General features: G+C 43.0%; 1 protein-coding gene across 1 annotated transcript in view; it reads right to left on the minus strand.

Moving 5' to 3' along the window:
• Positions 1–13,479, minus strand: part of LOC117891946 (la-related protein Larp4B) — a 37,563-nt gene extending 24,084 nt beyond the window's left edge. Inside the window, exon 1 of the mRNA XM_034797800.1 lies at positions 12,891–13,479. The gene's annotated coding sequence lies outside the window, so the exon portion shown is untranslated. The remainder of the gene's footprint in view (positions 1–12,890) is intronic.
• Between the last annotated feature and the right edge of the window lie 12,920 nt (positions 13,480–26,399).

Here is a 26,399-nt window from a genome sequence, read left to right on the forward strand (position 1 = left end):
GGGACAGCGAGAGCTTCCCTTGTGCAGCTTGCAACAAGCAAGAAAAATTTGAGATTCATTATGTGAATATTTCAGTGCTGTTTTCTGGTTTCGTTTCGATTTCAGGCAGCTCTGCAGCAGCTCTTTAAAGCTGAACTTTCAGTTCGAGCTTTAAAATCAATCGCTTCAGTTAAAATATTATTAAATGCAAATGAAAAAGAGAAAATATTGCCGGAATAATAAACAGAAAAGCCAAACGAAGCATCAATTTCCACCTGTGTTACAATATTTACTTGCACTGCAGCTGGGAATCAATTGGAATTGCAATCGAAAGCGGATTGACGTTTCAATTAAGCATTTTCGGGTACACAATCTGTGTGGCGCAATGGAAGTACTTCCAAACATTATCAATGTAAATTCGAGCAAGCGAATTCAAATATTGTAAAAGTGTGGTTGATGGGGCTCCGTGTATCAGCAATATTTTTCATCAAAAATGTACCTCCTCTGCCATTTTAATTTACTCGTAAAACATTCTTCCTTATTCTTCTTTATTTTAAAATATTTTCTGCATACATTTCTTGTTCAAAGTAATTTCTGATCCTCTTCCACACTTACTCGTGACTTTAACTTGTGCATTTATGCGGCCTTTTCCGCTTTTCTTTGGCTGTCTTCCCCAATTGCAATAATTGATGTGTTTATATTACGTATAAGTTATTCACCGAATTGCGTTTATTTTCGGTCTGTGACTTTTAGTGGGTGCCCCTCGGGCAACAACATCATCTTCAATGGGGAAATGATCGGGCGGGCAATAAATGTTTAAGAATTTCATTTCTGGCTGCTGGCCAAAGCGGAAAGACTTTGTTTGGCTTTTGATTACGCCAGAAGCTGAATATGCAGCGCGTACATTCAGATAAATAAATATTATTGAGTAAACAGAGCAGCAGCCAACAAAAAAAAGGGGAAATATATGTATATCCCTTATCCATTTCTGATTTGCCCATCATTGTAGCTTTGACCAGGTAACACACATGGAAAAAATCATATAAACAGTGCCAGAGAGTCAGTGCCAGTGCCGGAGCCAGCTTCGATTTGGAATCAAATACAAATTGCACAATTGACGCCTCCCCCAATGGACGGACGTTCCCCGTGCACTTTTCATTTGCAATTTGCACATTTTTTGTTCAATTTTATATTCGTTGCTCCTAATTGAGTTATTGTCTACTTGAGCTGCATGTGAATGCAGTTGGGCATTGAATTAACAATTGTTTGATGAGTTGCATAATCGATATGGCTATTAATGGTGCTGGGGGTTTTCGCTGAGCCACTCCGATTAAACCACAAAGAGAACCCAACCAAACAGAACTTTGCGGTTGGTTGGCTGGTTGATTCATCGATCGACGCTGACAAAGAACAAAATACGCGCATTTAATCGACATTAATCAGACTGCACTGAGTCACCTTCTGGAGAGAGAGAGAGGGAGAGAGGGAGAGAGAGTTGAAGCCAAGACGCCAATTGGTGGAGTGGAGCGTGGAGAGTGATGAAATTGATAAACGTATTTGTTTTGCTGGCTATCAATTCCGATTGATTGCCTGGCTGAGATAAACGAGTGCAATTGAAATGTTGCCACAAAACGCAGAGTTGTAAATCAGTGGGACACACAGAGTATCATTATTATTCAAGATAAATGAAACCAAAGCGTAGTATAACGCTGATTAAAACCATTGCAGAACCCAAAACCTATTTGTACATGGATAAATTTAGGATGTTTTGGTCGTAGACTCTACGACGTAGAGACATGTGTTCCTTCGATGCCTTTGTCTGTGTTTCCCCTAATTCTACACGAAGTGTAGCTCTAAAGCTTTCCTTAAATATGTTTCTGACGTTCTACTAACCTCGTTGCAGCCTCAATTTGAACACCCCAAAGTGACTTGGCAAAGTAGACGCCTTATTTGGCTCGACGATATGGATCGTTGAGTGCGAATTTTAAATTCAGAATGAATGGATCTAAATTTGGATATAATCATGCTGACGATACACAAAGTATCTATGGCCAGAGATTGGTCGTGTGTGTGTGTATCTGTATCTGCACCAATGCCAGGGCATGGGCGAGGTGACTTCGATTCGATTTTCAATCTTTCTATCAGTCTGCGGCGGGGAATGACTCAGCTGTAAAGTTGAACAGTTTTTATGTTCGTGTTTGCTATGCTGTTTGATGGCCTTCTCTTCTCTCTCTCCCCCTCCTGTCCACAACCTGCCACAGTCTCCGGAACGGGCTTTGTCTAGAGTCTAGGTCTAGACCTTACGCAATTTCACGATTCGCTTCGATGACTTCATTAGCGTTGGCTTGTAAATAAATTTAAATTACACACGAAAAACTGAGAGACAATCGACAGCATTGTGGCCATGTTTGGGGCGGCAGGCACTACACAGCCGATGTACTACACATCGTGCACATAAAAATATTAATTTATTCCCAGATTCAAGTTCAAAGTCAGGGACAGGGGCAGCCATTCTCCCACAAATACAAAAAATATATGTACATAAAAACACGCACATCCAAATGAAAACAGCTGCACTTATTATTATTATATTTGTAGTTATATTATATTATTCAATTAAGCACTCGAACTGGCTTCAAAGCGAAAGTTGATTGCATTTTGTAATTCACTTCAAAGTGGGAGACAATATAAAAACAGGACGAAGGACGTGACTGGACTGTGTACAAATAAATGTGCAAAAGAAAAAACAGTAACAAGAAAACGTTAAAAATTTCCATAATTTTCTCCTCTGTCTCTGTCGCTATTTGTTTTTTGTTAATTGGGCAGCCGAGAGGGCTTTGAGTAGCAAATTTTAATAACTTTTTTTTTGTTGTAAATTTAATTAGGCGATTGCGAAAATGGAATGAGGGTAGTGCAAAAATGCCAACAAACACAGAGAGAAAGCTCTCCCTACTCTTTGTCTATGTGGCTGTGTGTTCCCGGGGGTATACCTTTATTTATACCTTGTAAAATGTTCCAACTTCGTATACAGCTTGAAGTTGGGTTTCCCACTGATCCCAAGATTATCTTTTGTGCTGTGCCGAAGTGCATTCAACCCCACCAAGAGCAAGTGGCAAGTACATGGACACTGTAAGCTAAAGGTTTATTCTTTTATGGTCGCAGATTGCTTATCAATGTTCGTGTCCAAGTGCAGGGGAGAGACAGACACTGGCACAGAGCATGCCAGGGGCGGAGTAGAATGTGTGTGTGTGGGGCAATATCAGCTTTAAAGCTATGAAAGTTTCACAATATTCCGTCTTTATTTGTTTTTCCCTCAGAGTTTTTCATTTATGACTGTTCCGTCGTTTCCATCTCTGACATGCAAAGTTCTTCTGCAAAGCTTTTAGTTGGTGTTTCTTCTACTTTTTTGTAATCTTGCGGACAACAAGAAACCACAGCGACCACAGCTATGTAAATACATATGCATATGTACATACAGGCTATATGCGTAGTGTTACTCATTGAATATGCACGACACGCGCCTTAAACTGGACCCACCCACGCCTCAACACCGCACCACCCGACGCCGTGTGCCTGATTTGTCATGTAAATTTTCTGATGTGCGCCATAATTCTGACCGAGTCAAATTTTATTTGCGCCTCAAAAATGGTCAACAGATTTGTAAAAGCTGTAAAGGGGGTAGACTGGGCGGGACTGCCTGAGGTTGAGGGGCTTCGGGGGTCAGGCAAACAGTTTATTTCAAGTACTGTCGTTGCACTCGAGGCATTGAAATGCCGCACCTCACGCCTCACACTTTGCGCACTCCTTCGCCACTCGGCCGCGCTCTGCACAGTCATTCCACCTTTTGGAAGTCAATTATGGGCCTGAAAAGTGCCGTTACAGTTCCGTTCCGCACGATTGAGGCGCAGTTTCTGCGCCTTTTCAACAATTGCCTCGAAAATATGCCGCGAAAATTGCGTTAAATGCTTAGCATATTGCGAATTATTACACAAACAAGAGGCGAAGGTCAGTGCAGCGGCATGAGATGGGATGCATATTTATGTATGTATGTACGAGTGTACATGTACATGTACATATGTTCTCGAATATGCCTTTTTTAAAGAGCACGCGCCAGACATTTCGGTATTCCGTCATTTAGTCAGTCATTCAACCATGCATGCAGTCATACCAACCATTCATTCAGAGCAAGGCAGTGGCAAGCGAGTCAAAGCACCCGTGTGAGGTTCAGCAGGAGATCTCCGTCTCTCCTTCTCTCCCTCTCTCTCTCCCTTCCTCGTATAAAAGCAACAATAACGGACACCGCAAGCTCCCCAAAGTGCATTCACCGCCAGACCCAAGTGCAGCCGACAGCCAGAGGGCTGGAGAGTAAGCAGCAACCAAAGGAGCGCAGGCACAGGCACCAGAAAAAATTGGCGCTCACTCACGTGCGGGCGACCAAAACAAAAGATGTAAAGCACAACAGCAAAGACGGGAGGGAGGGTGCAAAAAAAACCGTTTTATTTGCGGACTTCACTTCATTGCATTCTCTTGAGAAAAAGAATAGAAACGAATGAGAGTGGGCAACGTGGCTGAGAGAAAGAGAGTTGCATAGCTAGCAGCGAGCGGCAGTGGCTGAGGGACAAAAAAAGAGTTCTTGTCACACCGGCACATGGATGCGCTCTCAACAAACAACTAAAGCTACTTTGTATATGCATACTTACATATGTACATATTTATGTATGCTGATTAATGTCTACCTCACCTAAAGCATTAGCAATATCCATTAAATTAGCATAAAAACACAACTATGTTGTTTGCTTCTCCCTCTAGTTTCAGCTCCATCTATTCTCGAAACACAGCAACGTAAAAAGTGCAACAAAAGCTCAAATTCTGTGTGTGGGTGCGCGTGTGTGTCAGTCTGTGGATGACTAGCGGGTGTGGGGCGTGGCAGTTTGGTAAAAGTTTATGGACAAACTTGTTGGGCAAACAGAAGGAAGCCCTCGCAGCCCCCGCTCTTTTTTGGCGAGGACAGAGAGCGAGTGTGGGAGAGTGTTTTGTGTCTGTGCAAACCACCGAGATAAGCGCGTTAAAAAGTTGCCTGCGCGCCACTGCAGCAGCGTTTTGTAGGGTAAAGGCAGGGGATCCTACCAGCTGTTTAATTAGTTGCACTCCCTCCCATCATCGAGCTGCAGGCTCCAATAGTTTGCCTAATAAACTTTGTTCCCCCGTTAAAGCCACTTCACTTTACGTGCGCAACCGTGAAATATTTAAAAAGCTTTTGTGTTACAAGATTTGTTTATGCCGGCCGCGAAAAGAAGGGGAGACTGGTACAAGTCCTGAGGCAGCTAAAAAGTTTCCTCTTCTTCCCTTTTGGGCATACACACACATACATATGTACATGCACATACACATACACATACACATACATAATTGCATATTTATAACTCCAACAAGTCCGTTGCAGGGACAGCAGCAACCCTACGGACGAATCAGCAGGCAGGCAGACGTAGGCGAACTCAGAAGGAGCAAAAGAAGAGAGAAGGGACACAATGAAGCACAGCCTGAGAACGAACACACTCAGGTGCACTGAGAGAAAATAATTGTACTTTGTGTCTGATAAATTACTCAAACTTTAAAGATTTTCGCTCAAAGTTCACTTAAAACATTGTCTTAAATTCATAAAAGAGTTTACTTCAGTTAATTTGTAATTCCTCGCTAATTTTTCTAAGTGTACGTGTGCACGCTCCTCTGCTGCAATTAATGAAACATTTCTGTATACATACTAACTGGGGGAAGCGGCTGAAGATGTGGGTTCTGGTCGGTGGGATGAGATTTTCGGCGTTGACTTTTGGCGAAGCAATTGAATAACCATGAGTGCCGGCTTGCGGACAGAAAGAACAGAAAGAGAGCTTTGAGACCAGATGTCTCCTCTTCCAAGAATTAATTTAACGTTCTTAAAGGCATTTGGATTTCGATTCGATTTGCACCAGAATGTTATAGGAAAGTTTTCAAAATGGTTTGGAGTATAAATGCTTTTATATTTTACATTTTTCGTGGAGGAAGAAGATGGCCGAGAACTCCGAGATTCAATTTCCTTCTGTTTGCTACAAAACCATTGATTAAATTCCCAGCGAAAACAGCGATGATGATTTAAACAGTGGCTTAAACACATTATATGCAGTACTGGCAGAGTGTTTTTATCCACAATAAATCAATAATTTCAATTTATTTTGTGTTTTCTTATTTGCATTCAATTATTTACCATTTTAACGTTTAATCAATTAATGTTCTCCCTTCTGATTGTCGCTTTATTCCCGTTCTCGCCACCCAACAGAATAATTCAATTAAATATTTTATTGCCAAAGCCAAAATGAATTGGTTTTTTCTGTACATACAATATAATCGTGATTGGCAAGGGGAATTTCGCGTTGTAAATGTTTCAATAAATAGTCGTACGATTTTTGAATGATTATCGGAAAGCCGAAAGGTAAATAGAAGCCTGAGAGAGAGAGAGAGGGCAAAGCAAACACCGAAAAACAAATAAACAAACAGCAGAAATGTGTAAAAGTCGTGTATAAATTAAAATGCTTTTGAGCGCAATTGTTGAATTGATGTATGCAAAATACACAACTAATAAAAAATAAAAAAATAAAACTATGTGGAAAATTTAATGAAGGATTTCGCAGTTGTTTTTTGTTGTATCTAAAGCAGATACATATTTCACAGATTGTAATCATTATGCAAATGAATCGTATTCGATTCGATTCGATTTGATTTGATGCCAGCAGTTCATTAAGTTGCAAACCAGTTGCAGTTGAGGGTAGAGTTGAATAAATAATTCAGATATAAAATCCCCTGTGGAAATACAAAGCTTTCTGCATGGAGTGGGAGCGACTTTGTGTTTTTCCAACCACCAACTATTTTTATGCCTGACAAATGGATTATTGCAATTTATAATGTAAAATTTACATTACATTGTAAACGAATATTCATTAGAAACGTTCTTCGACTTCTCTCTGGCATCTCTGTTGGTGAATCCCACGACATTTACTGGATCAATCTCTTCTCCAATCTTTAATGTACCGACAAGCACTCCCGTGCAGCTCAATGCAGTGACCCCTTAAGAATGGAATTTATCATGTGGCAAGAATGGGGCGGGGAATGCACATGAGTACGAGTATGTGTACATATTTATCCTCCTGAAGGGAGGGAGCAATGCGTGTGCTTATGAAAATATTTACAGCATCTGGATAACGGCATGCGAAGCAATAAAGTTGCTTCGCGGCAGATGAGTGCAGCGGAAGGAGGGCGGAGTGAGGGGGTAGGAGGAGTGGCGTTGCTCTGCTTGGTTGGGCTGGGAAAACGTGATGCGAGTGAAAGCCAAGTAAGCCAAGGAAACGGCTTTCTTTTCGCCACCAGAGACAAGACGTTCATACTCGCGTGTACACACATTCACTTTCGGCCACAAAACATGCACAAAAAACTTGGCCAAGTGCCGCAAAAATGCATTTGTTTGAATTTGTGCTGCCCCAGCCTGAGGGGCTATGGTTTGCTTTTGGTTTGACTTCGAAAGTGGGTCAGAAGCCGAATGCGAGCAACGGACACCGGCTGGGCCCGTCTTGTAGGCCAGGCCAAGACCAGCAAGCCGGCAAAATGAGTGCGGTAAATGCAGAAATCATGAAGATAAATGAAAGGCAATAAGACCAAAACTTTTGCCAAACTTCAGCACAGCAGAGCACGAGTCGTCATCATAATCATAAGAAAATCTAATCGATAAGATTAAGGGTTCCATAAACTCTCCGCACAAGTCCCAGACAAAGTGATAAGGAGAGCCTATTGGGTCTCATAACTTTGACTGCGATCATATTGCAGTTCCATTAACGTTTCCCCTTTTCCAGCATTGCTTTTGCCGCTTTAAATAATACATATTAATGCAAATTTCCACGCAGTTCCACTCTGTAGAGGAAGCAATACGCGACCAACCAAGAAACAGGTTAGAAGATGTGGCATTTCGGAGAGTTTTATGATTGCCTAGCAGAGATGGCAGATAAGGAAATCACTTGATGGAGATGGAGAATAATTGAAGCCCGGTTATGGCTTCTTAACTTCTTATTTAGATAATTTATCTCTTTAGCTTCGTAGCGAAGAAGAGTTCTAGGAAATGAAGTGTAGATTAAAGAAGCAACCACGCAGAGTGTACATTTTATCTTCTTCTGAATGTTAAACCACTTCCTCAACTGATGTTGTACGAAACATGTTCCTGGAAATGTTACAGAACATCGGACTAGCAGCAAGACAATTATCATCATTCCCCTTGCTATGATTCCCATAATAGGCAAAATCGCACGTTCCGCCATTATCAGTTCTCAAAGCACAAATAATAGAAAACCAACAGAAATGTAATAAATTATAACACCCACACGGGCACTGGCAGGTACACAGGCACGGGGCACGGGCACGGGCAACTGCAATCAGTTGGCGGGGTGGGGTCAAATGGGGGGGACTGTAAATGCAATTACACAATTAGCAGGCAGACAAGGAGAGCAAGTGAGACAGACAGATAAGCAGAGAGCGAGTGGGAAGTAGAGGAATATGTACATTTGCAATAATGAAAATAATTATAAATTCAAATTCAATAAACGCAAAAACGGCAAAACAATAAATAACGAGAAAGAAAGGAGCTGGCATCGGATGTCGAAGATTTAGATACGCTTCCAGTGCCAGTCATTGATCGGAAACTCCTGCGAAGGCTATGAAAATATATTCTCATAATCATAATACCCCACCACAGCAAGGGTATCAAAAGCTAAAGCAAAATAAAAACCTCTACGGTAAAAAGAAATAGAAAACACTCATAAATAATCAAACAGAATTTGTTATATATTTGCATAGATTAAAGCCTAGAAGACACGATCGTGCAAGTCCGAGCACAAAGAAGACAAAAGCAGCAGCAGCAGCAGCTGCGATCAAGCACGTGGGTGGCGGTGGGGAGGGGGAGTCAACTGAATCAAAGAAACAGCTGTAAGCTCCAACACAGAAGTTTCTACTCTCTTCTCAGCACTCTCTTCGCGGTGCTGCAGAGAGCAAACTTCGAAGCTGCGAAAACCAAAATGGCAACGCTGTACTTATTTTATTTTTCATACCCTGGATATATCCGATTCGGGTATATTCGTTGGAAACCCCTGCGTGCCACATAATGCTAATACAAGGAACACCAGCGGTAGTTTCCACTGGAAACTGTCCAGTGTATAATAATTACGAAAAATATGAATATATTATACATTTGGTGGGTAACCCCATAGTCGCAGCATCAACTTTAAATATTTGTGTTGTTTGTTTTGTTTCTGTTGTTGTTATTCTTTTGGCTTAAAACCAGTTTTCAGCTGCTACACGCATTTCGGCAAGAACAACCATTAAACCGAAAAATAAGCCACTAAATAGACAGCAGTTTTGAGGTTACAAATTCTGCTGTTGTTGCAGCAATAAAACAAAATAAAAAACAAAACAAAAACTTAAAGAGCTCTCCAAAAACAGCCAAAGGTCTCCTCACCTCTCCTCACCACTCGAGCGGGCGAGCGAGGCTCTTATCGACGAACCACACACAAAAAAAAAACAAATATGGCTGACTGAGCGACACTCCCGGATGACTCTGAATGACTGTCTTTCAGTCTGTCACACTGTCTCCGTCTGTCACGTCATTCAATTTTCTTACTTTTGCTACTCTCTGTTCTGCCTGTTACCTGTTGACTTGGCCATTTTATTAGCAACTTGCACTTGTCACACTGACTGAGTTTTCTCAACTCGTCGCCGTCGTCGTTGTCGACGACTGCTCTGAAAACTTTACGATGTGTCAGGTCTTTGAAGTCGCTTTATTTTTTGTTTCGCAGTTTCGAATTTACTTCCATGCAAATGAAAAATTAACTGAAACCAAAGGGTAAACAACAGCAATGGCATATACAGTGAACATTGGAGAACGACTACAGCGAGGACTCGAGCTAGTAGTAAAAACTGTTGTTTAATCGCAGACTTTTGAATTTTATGACCCATAACTGACCTTAGCGGAACCCACAAAAACACAAAACTGCGAGATCAAGATTAAGAGAAACCAATAACAGATTTATACATTAAATTTATAGATGAGTAGATAAGATGCAAATGTATAAAGTTATGCTAATAGGACGAGCGCACGCTTCAGACTTCGATATCGGACCCAAACCGATTCGGATAGGGGGCGGCTACGGCTACAGTGTGATACCAAAAAAAGTATAAAGTACACATTGTTCTTCTTTAACTTTGTATACATTTTTATGTTCTTCTGTTAAATAATGAACCCCACAATGTAAGAAAATGATCTTTCATTGACCCAGGAAATTATTTATTGAGCCATAAACTTGGGGTAACTTTAACAGGTTCTATTTGATGATTCCAATACTTACATTAAAGCAGATTTAACAGCTGTTAACACACTAAATGTGCTTATTAATGTTCTTCGATCAATCACATTGTGTTCTACATGTGATAATGGATCTAGAAACGTTCTCTTTTTGGGAGAACTATTTCTCGATGTATCCACCACCACATCCACCTTTTAGCACACTGTAACAACTCTGTGCTGCAATTTTCTCGTCTGAATAATGACCCTAGGGTAGACGTGATTCAGGGGCAAGTGAAACGATCAGTCGAGGATCGCGTAAGGGCTAACATTATGGCAGGTCGTGTGACAGCCAGACGGCGGTGGGTAAGGCAACAAATACTATTATTATTTATTTATACAGCGAGCTGTTTGGATAGCAATTGAAGCCCAGTTCTGGAATCGATTCACCCAGCAAAAGAGAACTTTCAAAAGTGAACTTTAATTAGGTATCGGATATCAGATAGCTCTGGGATTGGCTCGCGTTCGCTTTGGCTACATATGTACACATGTATGTTTGTTTTTCTTGTTTGATTAGATAAGCAAATTTATAATGCCTGCGGGCGGTATCAAATGTAAATTCTGTCTGACAGTGATAATATTGTCGATTGCCATTCTGCCTCGCTGCTGCTTTGTTTTTCCACCCCGATGGAGTGCCCTGCCCGTATGCGTGGAAGTGTGCGATTGCCAAATACGTCTGCCAATCAATCAATGAAAGGTTTTACTGGTGCCTCGTTTTGAATACATAAAATCAATGGCAGACACACTAACGCTAGCCGTCAACAGAGTTGAATGAAATATCTATCAAATCTTAGCCATAAAAAGGAGACTTTTCAAACGTTAGACCTAATGGTTATAACTTAGCAGCAGAATCCGGGTTCTATTGATTTCATGTTACAATAAATTATGATCGGAAATTCACTGTCTTTGGGCCTGAAAACCTGTCCAATTGGTGAAGCGAATAAAAATAGATGCGAATTCAAATGCTAAATGTTACCTTCTTGGCCCCCGGTAATCTTTCACTTGAAAATATAAGCAATGCGCTCGGTTTGTTTCACAGGTCAAAGGTTCGAATGACCAACAACAATATACACAAATAAGCTTCTTAAGTGAAGCAATACTCGGAATTGCTATAATCTACGATAGATATCGAGTAGTTCTTGGGAATCCCTGTGAAAATGCCAAAATTTAAGCGCAATCATCCCAGAAGAACGCCTCATCATCCCCACAGGGGGATTTTAAGCTAAAAATCTCTATTTAAATTGAAATTCCATGAAAATTAATTAATTGCGATGATTCAGAAGCAGCAATACAAAAAACAAAACAAAACAAAAAAAACCGGCAATCATCCAAACATTTATTTTTACACACATTTAATTATAGCCTTTATGGGCAGCGCCAAACAATTGATTAACAAATTAAATATAGAAACACAACACAGAGAAGGGGCCAGCGGGATCAAGTGGGGTGCTGGCTTTTCTCGGGAGAGTTCAAGTGAATTTATTGCACTTTGGCAGCAGCTCTGATACAGCGCATACCGCGCCACAGATATACAGATGGAACGGCGAGCGCAGTGCATGAGCACGCGTAAAAAGCAATTCAATGTCAACAAGAAAGGAAGGCCAGCTGCGTTGCCCGACGCAATTGATACCCTATGGCAGATATTTTCAATAGATTGTCTCTACAACTTGCACTCACCTCAGTGAGGGTGCCACAGAAATCAATGGATTTAGGTTTATACAAATTTAACAATTGGTAGAGCCACAGAGAATCGCAAGTATACCTGTTAATGTTCCAATTGAACAAAACAACAAGGTGCCTCTGCAGTTGATTGTTTGTCTAATTTCGCTGGCTCAGCATTTTGGAGCCTACGTTTCGTACAAAATCCAAAGCGCGCCAACGATTTAAAGCTGGCAATGCTGTCCAGTCCACACCGAGAGCGACAAGACGGAGAGAGAGCATGGCAATGGGAGAGAGTCCGATTTGTTTGGATAAAATTGAAAAGTTGTGTGTTTCCAGCCGTTTTTGTTTTCTGTTTGCTTCACGGGCAGCCGTTAACAGAAATCAATTAACGGCTCTGATGCACAGAAAGCAAAAGCAGAGAAAAATCTTCCACACAGTAGCAGCCAAGCTACATTTCGCAGATGGTAAAGCTCTCCGTGTAGTGTAAATTGTGGGCCGCACTCTCTGCCCACCTTACGTTTCGCAGACCATGGGCAGCAACGTGCTAAACGCTGACACAACACAGCTGACTCGCCTCTCGCTCTCGCACTCTCTCGCGCACCAACACAGCTGGAAATGTACTGGCAGCGGCCATTGAGAAAACAAAACCAAATAACACAAAAAACGAAGCAAAAAGAAACAAATTTCGCAATGCTTCGAGATTTTGCTGCGCTACCGTCTCTTTTTTAACAAAAATAATAATAATAAGCCACCGATGACGACATTTCGAACGTTAACATGGTTTCTACGACCGTTTCTAGAGGAAATGTTTACAGAAAAATACACTGTGCACTCTTACCTCTCTTTTTACTTTTACTGTTGTTGCGCGCAAGAGAAAGATGTGGTAGAGAGAGAAAGAGAGCTGCCTCTGCCTCTCCAGGTGAGGTGCCTGCCTCCGCACAGACTTGACTTTCACAAAAATAAACTCGAAAACTGGGCAAAAAATATTTATTTGCGTTTGCTTTTCACTTTGTATCCGCCGCCGCTGCACTTTCTCCGCAGAGGAGTCTCACTCACACACACAATTTTCACGTGCCCCAGAGGAAAACAGTTTTCTTTTGTATGCTATTTATCTGGTCAGTGCCGTTTCGTTGCTGTTTTGTGGGCCATTGAGCAATTTTGAAGGCACTTGTACACTCACACACACGCACTCCACTCACACAGGTACGAGACGCACTCACGTACCGTACCGTACCGTACTTCTTTCTGTGCGCTTCTTTTGTTGCTGTCTGCACCTTCTCGCCTTTTGCTTATATTCTCGCTCTCCTTCACAATTTAATTCACATTCAGCACAAACCAAACACAGCCCCATCCGCAGCTGGGGGGTGGACGCGGAGAAAAAAACAAGGCAATTCGCTGGCTGTTTACACGACTGTTTTTAGCCCACCAGTGTAACTGCGGACTTATCGATAACACATGCAGCCTGACTCTCAGAAATATACCGAAATATACCTTCTCGTTTGGAAATATACCGTAAACATACCGAGGAAAAACGAACCGCTGGCTGTTTACACTACTTTTTTTTTTGCACACGCCGACCCGTTCCAATTGGAACATTAACGATGTCGGAGATGTTTTGTCGAAATATTCTATGTTTTTCCCCTCAAACACTCCATATGGTTTTTAGTAAAACCCAGTAGTCAACCGCGTTAAATTTTCTTGGCTCTGTGCCCAGTATGACCAAAGTGGGTGAAGTGCATGCTTTCTGGATACACTTTTTTGTGTTTGTTTACAAAATAAAATCCGTTATTCATTTAAAATTTAAATGTTGTATGAAAGCAGGCAGAATTTTGTTATTTCAGAGTGGATAGCGAGATTGGAGGGCAACAATCCATGTAGAAAGCAACGCATTATTGGATAAGTCCGTTCCGTCGGGACAGAAATACAATAAACATGTGTTTTATCTCCTTATACACATATTGATAAAATGAGCTCCGATCTTTCTTATTGTTTCCATAGGAATATAATCCCTGGCCGAATCGGGTGCGCTGATCGAATTTTGCCGGCGAACAAGTCGATTACGGTGCGTGCGGTCACACTGATTACTTTGGGTAAAAAGTGCTGGCCTATTGTAATTATTTTAATGTCAATTTAACATCTTTAACAATCTTTAACATAAAGCAAAGCCAATCAACATTCTGCACTGCAAAATCACAACATATAAAAATGCATCACAAAATGCGCCCGTAAAACCTGACCCCACTAATTGGTTTACATTTCGTGGAAATTTTGCCAAAGGTTATAAATCATAAACAATGGGATGGAGACGGAGTTAGAAGAGTGCGGTTGCATATGCCATGGGCTTCGCCCGAAATTTAAGCCAACAAAAGTTGCAGAAGAGCTTCCCAAAATCCATTGCTGCACTGACCACAAATGGAAATGCAATATTCTGATGGGATTACCCTGAAAGAGGGCTTAGTTATCGGACAGCATATTCCTGCGAACCAATTATGTGTATTGTTTAGGGGTTTTCCTTGAACACATTTTAGTTGGCAAGCAAAAAGTATTCCCTCAGATCTGTTCGAACAAACAAGAACCCATTAAGTACTCATTAAGTTCAGTCGACTGGAAATGGGACTACGCTCGGCCCTTTAGCCGACTCATAATGATTATTCAAAGTATTAACAAGCCGAGAAATTTAATTACTCCAAACAAGAAGCAAGGAACCAGCCACCAGAAACAGGAGACAACATAAAGAAGGAAGCAAAAAACACGAGGCATAAATTGGACCCTTTTCATGTCCTACCCCAGTGTGGAGGGGGAACAAATCACAGACTGGGCTGCGGCGAAACAATATCTTCATTCGGAACGTTCCTAGCAATAAATTGCTTCAATAAACTTGAAGAAAATGCCCAATGGAAGTGCGACACGACTGTTTGTTCCTGTCATCTTTTATTTGTTGCTGCGTTGATTACGGGAGAGGAGTCCTCCCACTCTCACTCCCACTCCGACTGTCCCCCAACTGGCACAACAAACAGAAGTCAAGCGAAACGCCACTTGCCACAGAATGCTACGAGGAGGGGGTGCCCAGTGGTAGGGAGCGAGAGTTCTCGTGTTTTTGATGATGATGACAACGCAGGAGCAGCAGCAGCAGCAGGATGGTGGATGATGATGGAGTGGGGCACGAGGAGCGATAATGATGCCGCACCACACAGCGTCAGCCCCTTTCCTTTATGCGCGGGGGGGCAAAGTGTTGCCGAGTTTATAATGAGCGACGGAGGCAGTCAGGCAGTGGCAGGCAGGTCCCCTGATTTCCGCGAAAAGCTCTGGAGCGGGCTGCCAGTGCGTCCAGCAATTGGGGCAGCAGCGGGATTATGTTCCAATGCAATCACAAGGACTCGATGCGGCAAAACTTAAAGTGTGCAGCCAGAGAGGTCGCCTGACCAGGGGGCGGCAAGCAAAAGAAGAGAGAAAAGGTGTCCCATCCAAAAACACAACTAATCCCAGGCATTTTCCAAATGATGGACACATCTGATGGACACAATGTTCCACAGGCAGGCAACCGCCTCTCCAATATCTCTCTCTCTCTTATCTTCATGTTTCCTGATTTCTGATTACTGCTTCGGGCCGGCAGCACACTGCGAGAAATCGGAGATAGATATGGGAGATTGGATAAAGCGTTTCCCCTTTAGATTTCTGCAAGTGTTTCTCGGTTGAACAGACGCCTCTGGACCACTGAGCCGCTCCGCCGGCTGCCTGATTGCAGGCTTCATGTCATTTCAAGATGCTTTGACGTTCAGCAGGACGCTGTCCATATCCCAGGCTTGCTGCTCGCTCCCTTTTTGTTTGTCTTGCAGGCAACTCCAAGCTGCCAATGCCAATGCCGACTTGGAGGGCAAGGCAAACATCCAGCTGGCCAAAGGGTTGTGTGCAGCATTTAGAGAAAAATCATCAACTTGACCAGCAGCTCCAGGCGCCACTTCAGTCTACAATGAATCATTCATTCCATTTGCCCTCCATCCCACCCATTCAAAACTGCCATTCATTGCCAGAATCCAATTATTCCGTGGCTGTGTGGCTCCATTGAGAGTTTTAGCCGAGCCGAGCAGAGTAGAGCCGAACCTCTGACTCGCACCTCACCGCATAATTTATGCTTCCAATGGCCATTGTGTGTGCCATCTAAACGCTAAAATCGGACCAGAGTTAGCACTGATGATTTATCATCTAAATTAAGGTAATTCAATGTGTGCAGATAATGACCCAAAAATGGGACATGACTGCTAAAGCGATAATTATGCCTGAACGCGATTTTCGGTTTATCCTTTTAGTGGAATTATTATGAGGAATATTGTGCATATTAATAATTGCCAAAGCCATGAACTAACAAACCAATTCCATCGAATAAGAGGCAATTATCGTAGAGAGAGAGAAAGCACCATTAAGGAGAGAGCTTAAACGTGCTTCGCGTCATGCGGCAGCGCCCCTCGGCTTGAAGATGAGTTTCTGCCAGGGTTATTTGATCAGTTTGGAGATATTTTTCGGATTGAAGCGCTTCAAAATGGAAAAGAAACACAGCTGGAAAATACATATTGAATGAATTGAAAACTCAACTGGGAGTTAGTACATCCGTTGGCTAATTTGTATTTGTTTATATCCCTCAGTTCATGCATATTTAATACGCTTTTAAAAGCTGAAGTCGTTGTAGAATTATTACAAATTATATTTTAGTGGGGACCTCCCTCCCTCCTTTTGGTTTTGTGTCACAAATCCTTGGCCCACAGCCAAGAGCTGAAAGGGTGAGGGGCATGGGGCATGGGAGATCAATAACATGTTAAAACACGTAACAAACTTGGAGCTCGTCACGGCGCGACACGTAAAAATGCGGCAAAGCCAAGGAGAAAGGTAATAGGGGAAATAAAAAGAAAGGAGACAAAAAAAAACAATAAATCGATTCGCCTTCAGATTCACAAAAAAAAAGGGGCAGAAACGAGTGCGCGGTGGCAGCGGGGTGACATTTGGTTGTGGCTGTCCCAAAGGGGAGGCGAGAACAAGAACAGCGCCTGCCGTGGCTGTAAGGCCAGAAATCACGCTGCTGGCATGCAAAATCCCACACAGATTTTCGCCCGGCGAAGGCAAAAGCCATGAAAAATGTACACCGCCCCAAACCCCAGCCAGAGAGACAAACAATGGCCAGAAAAACTGATGGTACGGGGCAGAGAATGTTTCAATGGAAACAATGGAAACAAGTTAACTTAGACAAGGAGAACGAAGGGGGAGAGAGAGCTGCTGCTGCTGCTGCTCCTGGCACGATAAATTCATATAAATCGCGTTAATTTCAACCGCAAAGCACAGTTTAAATAACTCAAATGGCTCGGAAAGCTGCCACTGCTGACACCGTGGCGCCCCACCCAACCCACAGAGGTCTGTAGACTGGACCTGCATCTAAGCTTGATAAAATGTTTCTTCTGCAAAGCTCAAGACAAATAACCGAGGCCACATCCGCCCCCTCAGCCAAACGTACAAAATCCCTGGCTGGGCTGGAGCAAAATGATTGGAATCTGGTGGAGGAAATTACGTTGTGAAATGTTTGCCACAATTTGTTTTGCTTTTAATGAGTTATTCAGTATGCAAGGGCAGGCACTCCCTCCTCCGCCTCCTCCTCCTGCTCCTCCAGAGCCATTTGAGAGGCTTTAAGCACAGACTTGGACTCCCTCCCTCTACCTCCAGCTGCCCCGCTCTTGGCGCTCCCCTCATGCCTCAATAATGCGACCGAAGTGCTGGCGAGTTATTTTAATTGCTGGCAATTATTATCCACATTAATTGTGCGAGTGTGTAATTGGGCCGATTGTAATTATAATCACTGGGCTAAATACAGAGCGATCAATGAAAGATTTGCACAACAGTTTACCATGTTCACACCTTAACGAACGAAGCAAATAACAATAATCCAAAGGAGATGAGCTAAGCTGCTCTGTAAGAGGGGGGGAGATACTCTTTCTCGCTGTAATAATGATCCAATTGCAGTCATCAGTTATAAACTTCAACTTTTCCTTAATAAACAGCTCCCTCGGAAAAGGACTCCCGTGTCCTTGTTCATTTAGGTTTCCGCTCGAAGCTTTTGCCGCTGCTTCTGGCAGTGAAGTTGAATCAAAAAGTTTTGTGGGGCTTCTCAGCGGCCACTCTCTTTTATTTTTCTTTATTTTTTGAAGGTGCCATCGCCAGCCAACAACCCTCGAAAGGCAAGCAAAAAGTAAATAAATGCCCCGCCAAGAAGCCGAGAGCCGACATAAACGTTAATTGTTGTTGGTCATGACATAAGAGCCCACGGACCCGGCAAATGACATTGCTAGAAAATACAATTTGCCTTTTGCGCAAACTAAGCCAGAGATGGAGAGAGGCTTTTGCTAATGAACTATCAAGGATATGCGACAGGATTGGCAGAAGCAGAATGGCTCAAGTCGAGCGTTAAGGATAGGCACAGGCACAGTTGGGGCAGTGGAAAACAAGGTCATGGGTGGTTATGGGTGAGCGATTGTTGGGCACCGAATTGCATTCGATTCATTTCAATCTCAATCTAAATTCAAATCCAATCAAGCAATAAATTTGTAAGCCTTTTACTCAAGCGAAAGAAATACATTTCTCTCCCGCTCTCCCTCTGTTTCCTTTCAGCAAATTTAGTTATTATTCAATTGAGTTCTACGATTTTTTGTTTCTCAATTCAAAGAGCAGACAGCAAAGATGCTCAGGTGCCAGAGATGTTCATCTTACAATACAGGAAGTAGCAGCGGTAATGGGAAATCGTATTTCCATTAATGCAAATCAAATACAAACCGACAGTTGGCAGCACTCACATTTTTTTTGCACGCATTCCTCCTTCTCTTTGCGCACCAAAACGTGTGTTTGCATAATCAAGCAGATGAAAATGACAGAAAACAACAGCAGCAACAGCCAATTCTAGCAAAAATGCGACACCAAAAGTGCTGAGAAGCAAGAAAAAGCGAAGCCAAATCGAATGAATGACAAAAGTAAACAAACGCAGAGAAAGAGAGAGAGAGAGAGAGAGAGAAGGAGAGAGTGGAAACCCTACAGCAAAACCCATTAATCTTTGCTCTGACGCAGCACACACGCAGGTGGGGGTTGAGCCACGCTTGTGGGGGGGATTAGGAAACTTCCGACCAGAAACCAACACACGTCAGTAGTTGGCCCAAAGCACCAGTGCACCTGTGGCAGCCACATTCTGCGAAGGTCTGAAACAAAGTTTCTATGTGGAACCATTTCAACGTGACAACTAAATACTTTTTCTTTTTAATCGCGGCTCAGATATGGATGGAGAGAGAGACAGACACCTCGGGAGTGCTTTCTTCTGGTAGGGAATTCGGATACAGTTAAAAGCCTTATTTTGCAACAAATTCCATCAACTTTAATTCGTTTGCCTGTCATTATGCGCCCCCTCCGTGCAAGCTGAATTCACCAACAAGGTGACGCTGTCCGCTGTGGGGAGCAGGAATAACTTATTCACCACGCGCAGAAAGACAAGCGCCAGAAAGAGACAGAGAAGTGGCGAAGGCGTCACCTTGTCTCACTGTAAAGCAAACAGCAAAAGGTGCTCCCATGCCACCAATACTCGTATAAATTGTATTATGTTGTAACAACACTACACTACACACACGCACTCCTTCCCCCCCTTAATTATTTGCTTTTGCCTTTTTGTCTGCTCGTGGCGGCGGCTCCTGCCAAAGGAACTCCCTGGGCTGGGAATGAAATTTAAAACGGAATGCTCCGTGTGTGTGTGTGTGTGTCTTTCGCTGTGGAATTAAATTAATGACAAACAATTCTTCAGTGTCTTGCCACTGGTGCGTACTTAGCACGCGCCGGAAATGTATCCATATCCGTTTGAAACTTTTCCATTGTTTTCCTGCCCGTGACGCCAAAGGAGCAAGAGCACACATGGAGTGGAGCAGAGCTGAAACCATTTTAACCCTAGAATGGCAGTCCCCCTAGCAAATTGCCGTTCAGCGTAAGGCCTGTCGAAGGGCTGTCATTAGGCGCAAAAATCGACGAGGCCGTGGGGCCACGGCCACTCGCACACTAACAGTCGTCCAACTTCGCGTACTATTAGCCATAATTGACAGCTGTGCCCAAAAATCGCATCCACCGGGCAGGAACTGCTGCTTTAATTGAATTGGCCTTGATTCCGTTTAATCAAGTGGCAAATTATCCAAACTAGTGCGGTTTGTGATCCAGTTCTTGGCCAGTAAATAAGTAGCTAACTGCTTTGTCTTTGATTTTGAGTCCTGCCGAAGCATCAATAAATCAAAGTACAAATTGCGGTTTGACCAACATTTAAATGAGATGCAGGAAGGTATTTTGTGGATGGGTATCAGAATGCTTAACTCAAACTGTGGCTACGAAATGAACTACAGAAATGTAGCCTGTGGATGGAAACAAAATCACATAAAGGGAAATGCCAATAAATGCAGTTAACCTTCGTTATGTTGAAAGATAAGCCTTAATAAACCTTGCTCACAAAGGTAAATGTTAAATGTAAATATCATTTGTATCGAAATCATTTGTAAGCTGTAAAAAATCTGCAATATTTGATGTTTGACAGGGCAGAAGCGCCATCAGTTTGATTGACATGCCTTTTGCAGCATCAATTTGTTGTTTACGGATATGCCAATCTTTATGCACACTTTCCCCCCAGCATGAACAATTTCTGTGTGTTTCTAAATCGATTTCAGTGTCAGTTCAGTTTCAGTGGAAATTCTAGGAACAATTAAATCCACTCTTTGAAATTGATGAAATTTCTTAGAATTCCTTTGCCCAATGTCCTAGCTCTTGGCACTTTCCGACAGGTTTTAATGTGGCCAACACATGTCCCATAAAATACAGCCCACGCCGTGTGCCCCGGCCACCCCAAGGGGTCGAGTACAACAAGGGGAGAGGCAATTGAATGGCAAATTCCATTTTTATTATTAAAAGAAAAGTGCCTCCGCCCATGTCCATGATAAATGTGTGTGTTTTTCTTTTCCGGCTTGCTGTGGCATTGAGCTGGAAATATTTTGACAGGCGGCAACGGCAATGTCTCGAGTATCGAGACGATACAAATGTATAAATTACCGCAAAATACATTTTTGAGCAAGTCAAACTTGTCCTACCTGGCCATGGCTGTGTGTACTCCTCTCCACCAAAAGTCCTTGAGAGCTTTGTCTGTGCCAGCTGCTTGTGTGTGTGTATCCTGTGTGTGTCCTATGTGTTCGAAATCAACATGCAGGACAATGATAAGAATGAGGCTTGCCCTACAGTTTCGACAGGCAGCAGCCACTTGTATTGCTTGTCCCTTTCGCACTGCCGAGATGATGGAATTCAGAGATTTATGCCTTAAGTGCTGCCTGGGGATTTGTTATCGTGTCCTTTTTGGCCTGGTCTATACTCCACTTCACACGTATAAATACTGGATTGTGTTCAGCTTATGTACAGAGCAGCCGCCAGATAGATCCTTTGTTTGCTCTGATTTCGATTGGGTGAAGTTGCTCCTTTGTGGCTTCGATTCGACTGAAAATGGATAAATAAAAACTGTTTTATAGTTGAAGCATAAAGGCAGATGATGATGATGATGATGATGATGATGATGGTCGGTGGTCTTTTTGATAGCCTGCTCTGTGGTTTCCTTTCTGCTTTCAATTTACATAAGCAGCAACATCATTAATATTGCAAACGCGTGTGTGTGTGTGTGTGTGGTGTATCTGCGGGCTTTTGCCCGCTTTCGAGCACTTCTGTCATTTCATTTCTCCATGCTCAACAAATTCGGCTTGTTGCAGACATTTATCATATCAGCCCCAGCCCAGGCCCAGGCCCCAGCATTGCTACACGAACATAAATCAACCCAGGACAGCTTTCGCTCTCCCACACTCTTTCTCCTCTCTCTCTCTCTCCTTATGCCCCACCAAATGCAATTATAATTCGCTATTCAAACAGCTCTTAATGCCAAACGACAGCTGACCAGAACTTACTCCTCAATGGTTTCCGATTTGGTTCTTCTACTCTTCTTCTGTTCTTCTTTAGTGGAATTTTATGGATTCGTGCATGATTGATTGCCCTCCTCGCCGACTGCTCAGTGGTTCCTGTAGGGAATGTTCTGAAATACAGGAACAGCTTCTCTTGGGCTAAGTTTTGTCTTTTAAGATTCTTTCAGTCTTTTCAGTGACTGCTTTCCAACACTAGTCAGCTTACAGTGCTGAGCACTTAGCCGTTTAGCAGTTAGTTTTACTTGCCGTTAAGCTTCACTTTCAAGCCAATGTTTTAAGCCGTTTGTTCATCCAAATCAATGTTCCAACACTCGAACACCATAACAAGAGCAGGCTGGCCCAACGAAGCCCAAAAAAAAAAACACGCCCATTACCAGATCAGTTTTATAGTACCGTTCCCCTCTCTCACTCTCTGCCGTTATGAGGGGTGCGCTGTGTGGGCGTGTGCTATCAGCTGTTTCCCATTATGGCTTCAGCGGAAATATATGTACGAACACAGGCGAACATTTGAGGCGGAAGCAGACGCTCGCCCCTGGCAATACAAACATTTACACACACACACACTCGCATTTACCCGCGTTAACCGATAAAAATAAAGGCAAGCCCAAGGAAAAGGGGAAGCAAAAATTGGAACTAAATGCGTATACGTAATGTGAGAGAATCGAAAACCCCCGCAGCCATACACACCCACCCCTGGGTAGGGAAAAACAAAACAGTGATGAAAGCGGAATGGAAAGAGAGGAAAAGAACAGAAAAAACAATAGCACCGTTGACGACGAAGTTGGCACTTGCCAAACAAACAAAAAGCACGAAAAGCGTTGGCAGGAGGGAGGAAAATGTGGGTCTCTTGAGTCTCCAGAGAGTTTTCGAGCATTGAACCATGTAGATTTATGTACAGTTGGGCACAAGACACTATAAAGTTTATTATTAACCACTATCAAGAGGTTCTAATAGTTTTCAAGTTCCCGCTGATGCTTTATCTACAGATAAGAATATTTATTACAAAATGTGAAAATTAGAGAGCAATCCACTTAAGGGTACAGGAACTCAGTAGTTTTTAAAGCACAGCTCGAGTTGATATTAATTATTAGCCGTAATCGTATTTATTGTCAAATTTTATGGCATCACTGATAGCAAAAGCGTCATCTCTGATCTCTATCTCTCTCTTGTGTGTCCATTTACCGTTTGTTCTCTTTAATATCAGAGCTTTAAGAGCGGCCCACATTACATGTGTTACATCTGCATGCTGAATGTGTAGGAGAGTGAAAAAGAGACCTCCACTGCGGTTAAACGGTACAAATACGTACAGAAAACCGTTGCGCCTTGAGAGCGAAATAGGAAATCCAAACAAACGATTAACCATCTCAAAATGCTGACCCTGCTCCTCATGTACCAAAACAGGAGTGTTCTCCACCAAAAAAAAGGGTATGCCACAGAAAGCTCTAGGGCTGTGGTTACAGATGATTTCCAAATCCAACGAGAAATCCGCAGGTGGCACCGGATCTCTAGATATTTGATTTTTTGAGCACTTCGGAATCCAGACGCATCAATCGCAGTGCCACAAATGTTTCACATATAAAGGTGGCAACCAAAAAGCGAAGAAAACCCAGGAAAAAATACGTTTGCAGGCGACACCGTCAGGGAAATCGAAGCACAACAACAAAAGCCCGAAAAGAAGCACACATAGCACCGCATACTGAGCTATTTAAGCGTAAGCACACACACACACACACACACACGTACATGCGTGGGCAAGCTCATGGCAGCTGTCATGGCAAACAGCAGAAAGAGACGGCGCTAGTGGTAGCAGAGACGGCGGCAGAGGGCTGGAGACCAACAAACAGTGGAACAAACGGATGGCGCTTGTCACTTTTGTTGTCTCGATTCGATTTCAATCTACTGTGGAGTCTGAGTCGGACCTTTAGTCGGACATATTAGTATGCAGAACTGATAATCATTAGGTAGAAAAAAAAGAACGACTCACACACACGACGCCTGGCAGGGATTACGGCGCTATTTGCATGCGGATAGACAAAGAGAGAGCTGCGAACAAAGGACTCGAAAGAGTCATGAGTCCGGAGAGCAATCTCTATGGTATACCTAAACATTTATTAATTAATGGAAATTGCACAAAAAACACTGAAAAGCTCTCAGCTGGACTGGTCTCAAATCAATGTAAAGACAGATCAAAAGTGCGAAAAAAAATGTGCATCAGCAAAGTTGGACAGTTAGAAAGACTCGTTAAGTACATGCGAAATGAAGCTATAGCGATGGGATAGTTATGACTATCATAAGAAAACATTAAACTTGACATAAAATTTCCTTATGAAATAAATAAATACATGAAAAGACACCTGTAAATTCTACCAAAGCCAATTTGACTTAACCCTCCTGGGTTTTTATTACCGCAATTAGCAATTTATCATCCAATTGATGGGCTATGTGGATGCAACATAAACAAGCTCCAGATGGGGCATTTTTTAACCAGTTTTAGCCAGTAAAAAACGATGATGTTTTTCCGTACTACTAGACGGAAAAAGCGTTTCAGGTTTTATTTTTGCGCAGCTTAGAGGTCCAATGCATCCACATGAAAGGCTCTTTGCTCTGTTGCTCTCCTCTTCAGAGGCATATTAACGAAAACTATAGCATTGTTAAGGGTCTGATGAGAGCTGTCGCAAGGAGCTTAATAACTGTAAGTGGAGTAGGGTGCGGTGCCAGGGGTGGGAGTACGTGCCAATGGCCCCAGTCGAAGTAATAAACACACGCACAGCCCAGTTAACACTGGAAATGGGCCCCAAGTGTCAGGACTGTGTGCAGGGCGGGCAGAACATGCAACGAACGGAACCGGGGAGAGGGGAGGAAGTCTAAGAAAATGGGAAATGGATTTTCAGTGCTGGTTGCTTTTGTTGCTTTTGTGTGTATTTATGCGCTTTCAGGGCATTCAGGATATCCAATTTCACGAAGATTAGTACAGTAAAAAGAGCAAAGAAATCCATTCCATCAATATCTAAATTTGGAATCTATTAATGCAACAAAATTCATCAATCTATAGCTTCAAGCGGAACTCGGAGATAGATCCATTGGTGATCGAAACTCGAGGGTAAATAAACTTCGGCAGCCCGGATAGAGCTTCCTGCTGGTTTGGTTTTTTTTGTATAATTACTTGGACATACCATGCATTGTGTTCTTTGTGTGAGTGTTGTTCTTTGTGTGCTATGGTTAGCACACACAACAGTAATTTAATTAACATACATAAACACACACACACACAGAGCCTAAAAGGGAATGTGGAGCACAATAAATCCAAGGGACGGAACGAGCGGTGTGGCAGGCTGATTAGGGGGACAGTTTGCTTGAGGCACTTACCACAAAATGGTATCAAAACAGCTCCTCGTAATCGATATTCAGTGTGTAATCGAATTGAGCATGCGACACATTTGCGAATAATTTTAATTAAGCGGAGGAAGCACGTGCTTTACTTGAACTATTTGCATTTGAAATTGTTTTCCCGATTTGATCCACACAGCACAAACTCATTTTTGACATTTATTTCCGTAGCTTAAAATCTGGCTTGAAGCTGTCGAACAGCGCTTTAACTGTTCCGTTTCGACAGCCGCGAACAGCTGTTTATGTGCCGACGTAAGTTGCACGTTTCACCGTTAGACCGTTGACCGTCGACCGGGGGCGACACAACCGTTAAGAGTCGCGTTCCGCCAGTGTATGGGCTAGGCTAGTGTCGAGGACGCGACTTACCTACTCTTCTGGGGCCAGTGTTGCCGTGCTACGAAAGCACAGTCAGCGCTTGCGCAGAGTGTCCAGCTCAAGAGAGAGGGAGAGAGATGGAGAGAGAGCGACCTGCTGACTGACGGAACATCTGTGTTTTTGTTATTATGCTTACAGCAGGCAGGCAGGGCGAGGCAATGACAACAACACAACATCAATTCGATTGTGGTGAATGGAGCACACAGATTACAGTTCTTTCAATAAATAACTGTCGAATAATTGATGGTACAACCAAAGAGCTAACGCTACTCTGATTGAAATTAACCCTACAGTCGGTACATACAGGATGGCTGCGGTTGGCACGGACTGCTGCAGCACAGCCACTCACACTGGCACAAGTCCGTATCCGCCGTATCCTTGCCCGTGCCCTGTGTCTGTGTGTGCCCCAACGACTAATGTCAAGGTTCTTGGCTGCTGTTCAAAATCCCTCAGCACGGCACGTGGCCACAGAGAGGCACACGGCACGGAGGGAGGGGCGGTTGGGGCGATTATGCCACTACCAGGCCAATCCTGCCGCTCTCTCTCTCTCTCTCTCTCTGTGTGTCTCTCTATAACTG

The sequence above is a fragment of the Drosophila subobscura genome, chromosome E (genome assembly GCF_008121235.1).
Source record: "Drosophila subobscura isolate 14011-0131.10 chromosome E, UCBerk_Dsub_1.0, whole genome shotgun sequence".
NCBI lineage: Eukaryota > Metazoa > Arthropoda > Insecta > Diptera > Drosophilidae > Drosophila > Drosophila subobscura.